The sequence below is a fragment of the Carassius carassius genome, chromosome 13 (assembly GCF_963082965.1).
Source record: "Carassius carassius chromosome 13, fCarCar2.1, whole genome shotgun sequence".
NCBI classification, from domain to species: domain Eukaryota; kingdom Metazoa; phylum Chordata; class Actinopteri; order Cypriniformes; family Cyprinidae; genus Carassius; species Carassius carassius.
In genome coordinates this window covers 26,620,037-26,630,562 of record NC_081767.1, presented here as the reverse complement: position 1 = coordinate 26,630,562, position 10,526 = coordinate 26,620,037, and the positions used below count along the sequence as shown (strand labels likewise).

The 10,526-nt window shown below is 37.6% G+C and overlaps 1 pseudogene; it reads right to left on the bottom strand.

The window, feature by feature from the left end:
• Positions 1 to 1,041: 1,041 nt before the first annotated feature.
• LOC132155768 (DNA-directed RNA polymerase III subunit RPC2-like) lies at positions 1,042 to 10,152 on the bottom strand (annotated as a pseudogene).
• Between the last annotated feature and the right edge of the window lie 374 nt (positions 10,153 to 10,526).

Genomic DNA, 10,526 nt, shown 5'->3' with positions numbered 1-10,526 from the left:
GCAAACTTGACAATTGACTACCTAAATTGCTATTGAAGAAAATTACTCTTCTAATTGATTTTAAAGTAGTTAAATTTAGTTTGCAGATGCCACTGTTTTGATATTTTATTGACTAATGGAATGAAATTTTGGGAGGAGCAAACTAAGCCTGGAGCAATGGCTGCTGACAGTTCAGCTTTTCCTTCACAGGAACAAATGACATTTTAAAATATATAAAAATAGAAAACAGTTTTTTTTACTTGTAATATTATATAGAATTCTTTTAGAAATATATTTAAAAAAAAAACAAACACAGATGTTTGAACAGTAGTGTCCCTTTCATATTAAAAAAAGGAAACAATAAGTAAATAACAGAATTAATACCACAAACCATCAAAGAAACAGAACAAAATAACAATATCCCAGCTTTCATTAGAAGCTGTATGGATTATCTAGCACCTCTAACAAGCTGGGAAGTGGATGGCAAGAGAGAGCCAAACATCAATGAAAATTTCCTTAATTACAGTTTTAAAGATGAAGGCTCTGAAGGAAAAGGAGGTGGAGGAAGAGAATCTTTGCATCCTCTCCTAAGAAGACTTCCTTTTTCTGTTCGTTTACTCTAAGTCTCATTAGCCCCTCATTAGCTAGGACAGGTGCAGCTGGCCAAAAGAGACACCCTCAGACCCCTATTCCACCCCGCCTCCCCCCAACCAGCGAGCGAGTGAGCCGCACTGTCAGTGCCCATTCTACCAATGTGAGATGCATTCTTCCAATCAAAGCCTTCCCCGGTTGCTTGGTGGGCGGGAATTCAATCTTTGAATAGTGGATGATTTAGTGTACAAAAAAAAACGGCAAAGTGGGAAGGTGGTCAATGTAAAAACAAGCTCCTTTTTACTGTCAGTGTTGTCAGATTAACACATCATCAAGACTGCTCAAGACTTCGAAATTGAAAAAAAAAAAAACTAACAAAAACAAACTTCTTATATATATATATATATATATAAAAATACATAAATACATACAATGTTGTATGTAGTCCTTAATAATACTGTACCTCTCCTCTGTGTGTAAGCTTTGGTGAAATGCTGTAATCACTCGCCCTCACTCATTATATCGAGCCAGTTTGAGGCGGGGGACGATGGTCATGGATTGTAGTTCTTGGAAGAGCAGTTTGCAGGCATATGGAATTCGTAGAGGTGACACATAGCACGAAGACTTGCAGTAATGACACCAGAGATCCTCAGTCGCCTGAGCAGCAGCATGCTGGCTCCGTAGCCAATGAGACAGTCTCGTTCCATCTCTCCCAGACAGAGACCACCATCTCAGGAATGACCCTCAGTGGGCTGCACGTTCCTGCATTATGATAATAATATAAAATAAAATAAAAATAGCATTGAATTGCAATAAAGATATGAGCCAGAATAATAAGCAATTTATTATCGCAAAGAATAAATATAACAAATCAAATTTCAGAGAATATGTTCGCCTTTTTACCTAGTACTGCTCTCAGACCACATGCTCTGGCATGCATTTTATCCAGCACCATGTGCTATAATTTCTGATAACAGACTGGACAGAAGTAGATGTAGGCCTCCAGAGGTTCCCTAAGAGCAAATGACCAAAAAACAAATTAATTAATTAAAGTAATGTGCAACAGAGAAAACACTCTCTGGTGGCTCTTTTGATTTTTGCAATATATAGAAATTCTAAATCAATGTACAGTAGCTATTCATTTTAAAGGTATTCAAATCTTCATAAGTTGACACTTTATAGGGTTCCATTAGTAAACATGCGTTAATGCATTAACTAAAATGAACTAACGGTGAGAAATTTGTTGTTTCTAGTTCTTCATCTTTGTTAATGTTAGTTAATATAAATACAACTGTTCATTGTTAGTTCATGTTAGATTACGTCCATTAAATAATACTAACAGATTAACATTAAATGTATTAGAAGTATTGTTCATTGTTAGTTAGTGTTAACTAGTTAACTAATCCGTTAACATGAACGATTATTGTAATGTGTAACTTAAAGCTATAAAACAAACTTGTATTGGTGAAAAAGAAATATACAAATGAACAAAAGTGATGCTAAAGAACAGTTTTTACCCTATGATGCCTGAGGTGGCATAATTATTGCCCTGGTAATTGGTAGTCCTCACACACATCCTTCACTTTACTGCCCCGGAAAGCAGGCCCATAGTGAAAATGTCCATCCAGCACCCCTGCTTTACCAGCCAACAGCTCAATCAGCTTTCCAACCTGAAACAAATCAAAGGAGAGCTCATTTTATTAATTTGATTGCTTGTTTTCTAAGATTTATATGCATCCTAACAATGTGTGATGCAAGCTCAATGGCTCCTTAAAGGAAACTAATAACTTTTCCCCCCTGCAGCAGTGTAGATGCCCCTGTTTCCCAGTCCTAACAGTGCAGCTGGTGAATGTGAGTGACTTCATGTTGAGGTCACACACCACTGCACGACAGAAACCTTTAGTGAGGTCACTCGCAGAAAGAGCCAGAAGATCTTTGACCCCTTGTCACTAAGAGAAATCTATTCCTCAGTTCAAACGATTTCCTATATGATGGCTTGCTGTTTGCACCAGAACACGGAGTTCAGAATTAGAAAGCATGGGGGAATTAAGGTCTCTGAAAACTGAAATTGTGAGATTTGCATAAACTGCATATATATATATATATATATATTAAAATAGAAAATTCTTATTTTAAATGAAAAAAAAAGTTACAGAATTTATTTTTCTGAAAAAAACTTATGAATGGTAGTGTACATTAGGAGACAAATAGTCTGCAAGAAATGTTAACTCCACCCTGTCAGAACTGACTTCAGTCTCAAACAAATGCTTGATGAGAAAGTGTGAGGTTTTTGTAACTTTCATCGTCCAAAGGCCTATAAAGCAAACGTATTCAGGTCTGCTGAAGTGGAACCATTGGAAATTCAGACTGCAGGACAGAGTGAAAGTGGTCCAAAGTGAGAGTGTAAATGTTTGCCATGGAGTTCCTGAATTCTTCCCGCAGCCAGAGCAAACACATTATTGGGCCATTTGCAAGTGATAAAAGAGAGAAGAACAGGAGCAGGAAGTGAGGAGAGGTGCTTAGCTGGACAGTGAGAAGAGGATTATACACCCATAGTTTCCCCTTTACCATGGAGCCCACAAAGTAAGGTTCAACTAAGGTGAGCGACAAAATATGCATAAGAAAAAAAAATCTGGGCTCCTCATAAGAACTCTCTCTCTCTCTATATATATTCTTACATAAGCTTTTCAGAATAGAAATATGCTCTGAATCAATTTAAAAAAATCATAATGATTATATATCAATGTAAAAATAATTCACAAATAATATATGCACACATTGAATCAAATTACTCAATATTTTGGTTAAATGTTTAATGTACCACCAAAATAAGTACCTAAAGCAATGCAGCAATGAATCAGCACAAATCAATAATGAAAATAGAAAACTAAATTTATTATCAGTTAATCAGGGAACCTCTTTTAGTGATGTCACTTTAGAGTAGTGAATGTCACATTTTTATCTATTAAAAAAAAAAGAAAGAAGGAAATTAGCTTTTTATCTAAAAACAAAAAACAACAACAACAACAGTTCTGATTATGATGCCCAAATTGTAACATTTGTAACATAAGTTTGTAGATTCTTTTCTCTTATGCTCACCAAGGCTGCAGTTAATCAATGTTGATCTGATTGCTGCTTAATGTTTTTTTTTTTTTTTAAACCATGACACATTTTTCCAGGATTCTTTGATGAACAGAACTAAATAACATTATTCTAATATATATATATATATATATATATATATATATATATATATATATATATATATATATATATATTTGCAACCAGGTAAATCTCTTTACTCTCACTTTTGGTAAATTTAATGCCTCCTTGCTGATTTAATCTTCCAAACGGTGGTGTTTGTTTTAACACGAAATTTCCATATTTTAATACAGAACAAGTAGACAAATATTATTTTAAGTTAAGAAAATAATCGATAATCCAATAAATCTAGGCATTAAATATATGATCAAAACAGTTGTTAGTAGCACTAGCAGCCGCGTAGGTAAAAGGATTTCCTGGTGCAAGAAGAGAGAAAGTGAGCAAGAGTGCAACAGAAGCAGAGAGGTAAGTGAGAGCGGTTCCCATAGCAAACATCCTCTGTGTTGTTTGTTTTGTGTGAGAGGGAATGATAAAAGAGGCATGAAATCAGCAAAGAAAAGCAAGACAGCAGTAAGAGTCCATGGCCCTCCATCACCGGCTATACAGCCCCACTGTGGCGGCTCGCACAATGGACCCTGCCAAGACAGCTGTGTGAGTATCAGTGTGTGTGTGTGTATGCTTCGGTGTGTGTTTGGGTCAGCGGTAAATAATTAACCTATCGTTCTCCGGTGACCGGATCTTATGAGGGTGGTAGAGGCTGGTCAGAATAGGGCTGCAGGTTTAAAATGAGTAAGACAAAACTCCCGTGAAAGCCAATGACTTCAAACCATGGTGGGACGTCTTTAATGGGCTTTCTTTTGCCCCAAAAGGTAGCTAAATCTCTTTCTTTGATGTACAACGTTCTCTCAAACTAATTTTCCAACAAAAAGCACCTAAAGTGCCCGTTTAGTGTGCACACAGACGATTATAATAAAACCACCATGAAGAAATATAGAAACTTAAATGAATTCCTGCTGAATGTTATTGTGTGGTTGGCAGCTCAGTCATGCACCTCTGGAAAACACAGCTCAACTTCTCCAAGTGGGACTGTTCAATAAAAGCCCGCCTCTAAATGCACAAAAGACATTCAAGAGAACGGCACTATCCTTCACAACAACAATTAGCTGCCCTGTGTTATCCTGATCAACCAACACTTGCCTGCTCCTTTAAATACAAAAAGCTTCTTTAAAAAGAGCAGTAAATAGCATCTCGGGCAGTTTGCGGCTAACCCCTCCCTGACCCCTCCTCACTGTCACGTCCCGTGATGAGTGCCAGTGGACGACCTCCACTAATGAAATGAGTGAATTATGCATGGCGCCAGTTAACGCTCTGATTAAAACATCGTACTGACCAGCTCTCTCAGCGGAGGTGCTCAGAAACAATGGGGGCTGTAAACACTTTCCCAGGACTGAGCTGCTGTAATAAATTTGCATAGTCTGGCATGGGACAAAAAGCTAATTAATTGAAAAACAGGCAAAAAAGTTGAAGAGAATGGGAGGGCCAGCTGAGACGATAGAACTTGGGCGTTGAAAATAAACTGGACTTCAAGTTTAGTAACATCTCTGCCCACTTGTTAATGAGACGGGTTTATTGTCTTCTTTTTGGCACGGTGATGGAGTGTCATTTCACATGTTGGTATCTACTAAAGCAGAGGAAAAGATGCCAGTCTAGAAAAGGACAGAAAGGTTGAATCTGTACCTTTCTGTCCATGTCGACTGCTAAACTTGTCTCCGATCTCTGGTCTGCGTGTCTGCCTGAGCAGGAGCTTGACCAAAAAGACATCTTCAGCTTAGGAGGAGATCGTCACCTTCTCATTGTAGGAGTCTGTCGCTCCTTTGTATCTATAGAATGAAGAAATTAGGCATTAGGCAAAAAAACTTCTCTGTACCTACAGTATAGAACGAAGAAAGTGTGACTTTTAGAAAACTAACTCAGTTATCTCAAATAAAACAATTGGAATATTCTAGCTTCAGTATAGTGATTGGCCTGGCTGGGCACTGCCCTCCAGTGGTGTTTGGGTGATTGTGGGCATTCACCAGTACCTGCTTGCTCTCAAACCTCTCACTTGTGAGGAATGTGACATAAATAAAAATCAATACATATCCTTAGATCAGCACATTCAAGGTTGAAATGTCTTACCAGGCAAGCAGATGACGTCAGCATCCAGAAAACGGTGTCTCCAGGTGGGCTTGCGTGTTTCTGTGTCCAGCATTGGACCCATCACTTTGTAGAAAGTCTGGTTAGTGTAACGCATCATGGTGGTTGTCCTCTTCACCGTAGGCTTCTGTGGGCACACCAGCAGTTACATCAGGGTGTCTATTCTGTAAATATTTTTTTTTCATCATTAATAAATGTATTCATGTATTAACCAATGCTAACTTGTACTTAAAATGTAATATTAAAATGTTAATTTTTTTACAAATACAAATAGATTTGTAAAACGATCCAAGAATAATAAATATTGCAAAAGTATTGTTCTTTATTTCATGATAGCCCCTGAAAGCTTCGTTTTTTTAAGAGGTTGGTTACAACATAATTCAATGCTTTTCAAACAATATGAAACAGCTAATACACATCTGATCACATTTAACCAATGGTCTGAGAGGAGTGTTGATGTGTTGGCTGGTGTTGGTAGTGGTAAATCTCTGGGGTGGTGGTTTAGCAATAGCAAAGATGGGGCAGGGGGGTGAGGTTTAAGCATAATAGCCGCCGTCCCTTGAGGCCTTGACATTTGTCAGATGCTATTACTCTACAATCAGGGTACAAGCACACAGTGTGTGATATTAGAGCTGGGGCCACACAACTGGATTTGCACATGTATGGGGCTGTCCGTCCAGAAAAAAGAAGACAAGAACTGGGATATTGGGCCAAATATAGTTGCAGTCTCAGTGGTTTTGTAATGTGGGTGGTGGCCAGGAGAGGTTTAAGTAGTTTTGGTAACCAGGGCAGTGGAGTGTGTGTGCTCTCTTTCCCTATTGCACAGCTGAGCACACTAACCCTGCTCCACACACTGAGCTCAGGACACAATGAATGTCTAATGACACTCACAGACAGTGGCAGGGAAAGTCCTCCACACACACACACACACACACACACACACACACACACACACACACACACACACACACACACACACACACACACACACAAGCGAGTCTACGAAAGCAGCCAATGTTTGATGTCCACATACATACAGAATGTGGAGTGTGTTTCAAAAGTTTTGAATGCCAGTGCGAAAGTGAGTGTGTCTGTGAGTGAATAGGAGTGTGTGTGTGTGGATGTATGCGTTTAGAAGTGGATGTTTGGGGATGGAGACTGTAGTAGTCTTACCCATAGCACACTGGTAGGCATTTCTGGGGGACTGGTTATGATGAGGGTAAGGAATCAAACCAGCACAGACCCCCAGCAGCATGAACGGTTCGATCTCCAAATGGGTTGTATCCCTGAATAAAACACACATAGGGTTTTTTTTATTTATGAGAATTCTTTATTTGGGTCTAAATGGATGCCATGTATAGTTGCTCTATTTGGACTCTTTGGATATATAAATGTACAAATGTAATATTTTATTATTTTTGGCCAATATACAATAATAAATCAAAAATTATTATGGCTAATAATTATTTTTGTTTTGGCTGATAATAAAATTATTTACTATTTTCCTAAAAACATTTTTCTGGCCAATACTAATAATAACCAAATTATTATTATCATGATGTTGTTAATACAATTTTTGAATATCCATCTAAAAATAAATACAAAACGCTAACAATAAAATCATTTTAAATGAAATTCAGGCATCACAGCATTATAAGGTACAATATGAAAAACACATATTCCCAGTGGGATTTGCTTATTCACATTTAACAGCATTAATAATTCAATTATTAGCAATAATAATTAAAGATTAAGTGAACAATTTATGATAAATTGTAAGACAGTCTTAAGACAGTCTCGGATCTGCATACTGGACTCATTCAGATGTCATTTTTAAATATTGATTGGCCTTGAATGCACCTGTAGCCCTTAGACAATTCCTCAGTGTGTTTGTTCTTTACAGCTGGTTGTCTATTCTTCAAAATGACGTAGGGTCTACCAGGAGCACACCGAATGCAATTCAAATGTGTCTGTGCAACATACGGCAACTGGGCACTGGTTTTAAACCATTTATATTCCAAATAGATTGTAATTATGTTATATAAAGAAACACTGACTAGTACCTGCACAAACAACCCCCATCAGAAGAAATATATACACAGCGGTCGGTCAAGTTGGTTGAAATGGACACAAACTCATTTATAAAACCTGCTCTACGCATCACTCTGAAGGTGCAGACCAATATGCAATAGGTCATTTAGGTCAGTTTTACATGTGTAAATGTGCAAGTATTAATTCACTTTCAATAGAAAAAGTTTTAGCTTTTTTGTTTGAAGGATAAGAGAGACCCACTATGGTGCCACCCGGGATCATACACTGCCTTAGTGTTGTGTGAGTCACTTTGTGGGCAAGTATGTTTGTGGATTAACTTTGGAGGGATTGTATTTATTTATGCATTGACACCTGCTGTGTTTGTTAATTAATTAGCCACAGTGACGGCCTGTGTAATTTGTAACTTATCAACCCTGGGAAAAACATATACATGAATTAATTAGTGGGGTGAGTTTTCTGTGACATGACATTAAAGGTAATCAATAGCACACCCTTTTGTAGTGTGAACAACAGAAGTTCATTTGAATATTATTCAAATGCCTGCAGCGTGTCTGTGTGCTTGAAAAATAAAAGGTGGAACAACGTGCTGTTTGGCTTCTGTTCTGCCTGTGTGTGCAGATACCATTGAGGAAGACGAGGAAGACAATGGGGTAGGACAACTCCTCTTCACACAGAAGGTTGACGTCCTTCACTCTCAGGTCGAAGGCCAGCTTGATGATGGGGCCGTCCTCTATGTCAGTAGTGATGTGGGTCATCAGAGCCAGATTTTTTACCAGACCACAAGCCTAGAAAACAATCAAACAGCTTTGATTATCTAAATGTCTTCAATAAGCACAATAAATCAGTGGTAAACCAATATGGCTTTTCCAGTGGCCATTGCTGCTCTTTTCCATAAAAATAAGTCATTAAATTAATTGTATAAATGATTGCACTTTCATTGCATGGAACTAAGCAGTGTGAACATACTTCAAAACATGCATCCACTGATGATGTTGACAAGATGATGGTGTTTCCTAAATGAGGAACACTGTCCTCCTTCAGGTGAGTCTGAGGGACACAGCATGCCCCACTGGGAGGGCTGGAGAGAGCGGGAACCGCTAATCTTTCTGGTTTTCTCAAACTGAGAGGAGATCCTGGTCATCATGATCAGAGCTGATGTAAGAGAGGCGGGAAAGAACCTGAGTCACACCCTGCCTGTCCATCTTAAATCTCTTCAGGGACCAATTCCCCTGGAAGACACATTTTTGAAGGAAAAACTACATTTTCTGATATGCAGCAGCAGTGTTTTTATTGTTTGTTTTATTTTAAATTGTTAATTTTATTGTACTAAATCTAGATCTTAAAATAAAATAAATGTAAATGGTTAAACAAGTATTAAAAATCTTTTTCTGCAACTATAATGAAGCTGAAATCAATTAACTATTAGATTACAAAAGACCATAACATTACTAAAACTAAAATGAAACTGAAAATATGAAAATAAAGATAATTCAAAACTACAACAGTATATAAATAATACTACAATAACACTGTGCTGATAATTTTGAATTGCATACACTACTAGTCAAAGGTTTAGACATACCTGCCTGAATTTGCTTCTTATGATCATAAAAAAATAATAATGAATTTGATGCTTTACAGACAAATATAAATTGTGCCTACATATGATTTCATTTAAATTTATTTTAAAATTGTTATTATTACTATTATTTGTTTAATCAATGCATTAGAGTGGATAGTGAAACAAAGATGTGGACACTTTCTGATCTCTCTTGCCCTGTGAGTCGGTTACAGATGGACAGCAGAGTGTCTGGACTTACAGTAAAGACAGCATTAATCATGCTGTTATTGATCTGGTCCTGTCTCATGTGCTTCACCACATCAAACTGAGCTGCTCTCTTCTTGTTTAGCGATCTTCTTCAGCTCTGAGTTGAACTTCTTGAACAGATCCTCAAACAGCAAGAACAGGGAGCTTAAGAAACACAGAGATAAAGCATGATTCATTGAAATGGGTACAGAACTCAAAAACGGTTTTATCTTGCAACCACAAAACTACATCATATATTTATAATCACGTCATTAACAACCAATACAATCACATCAACATAAAAGAGAGAAAAAAACAGGACAGTCAACGGATGACTTCATCTCTTCTTTTGAATCGCAAGTGTTGTCTTCTCCAGATAACTTGTTTTTATTAACTTCATCTGGCTCTAACCCCCCAATCTCCATCCTATTATCCCAGATTTAATAAACAGGTGTTTCCATGCCATGATAAATTTTACCTCTCATTCTCAGATTTTCTTCAATAGAAGCCCCTCCCCTTCTGTTCTACATTTGCATATGCAAAAATAAACATCCTCACTGAAAATGAATAAAGAAATTAAGCTTTCACTACCCAGCCAGGCCAATTAGTTGAATGTCAGGGAATTGTAAATGAGGAGAAAGGGGATTGGAGGTGCTGGAAAGCGTGCATGTGCGTGTAAAGCTCTGCTGAAAGGGTTCCTGTCTCTCACTAACTCCCAATTGCTCACACACTATCATAAGCAAGCGCGTACACACATAAACACACCCCACCTCGGAACAGGCGCAGGGAAATTAAAGGA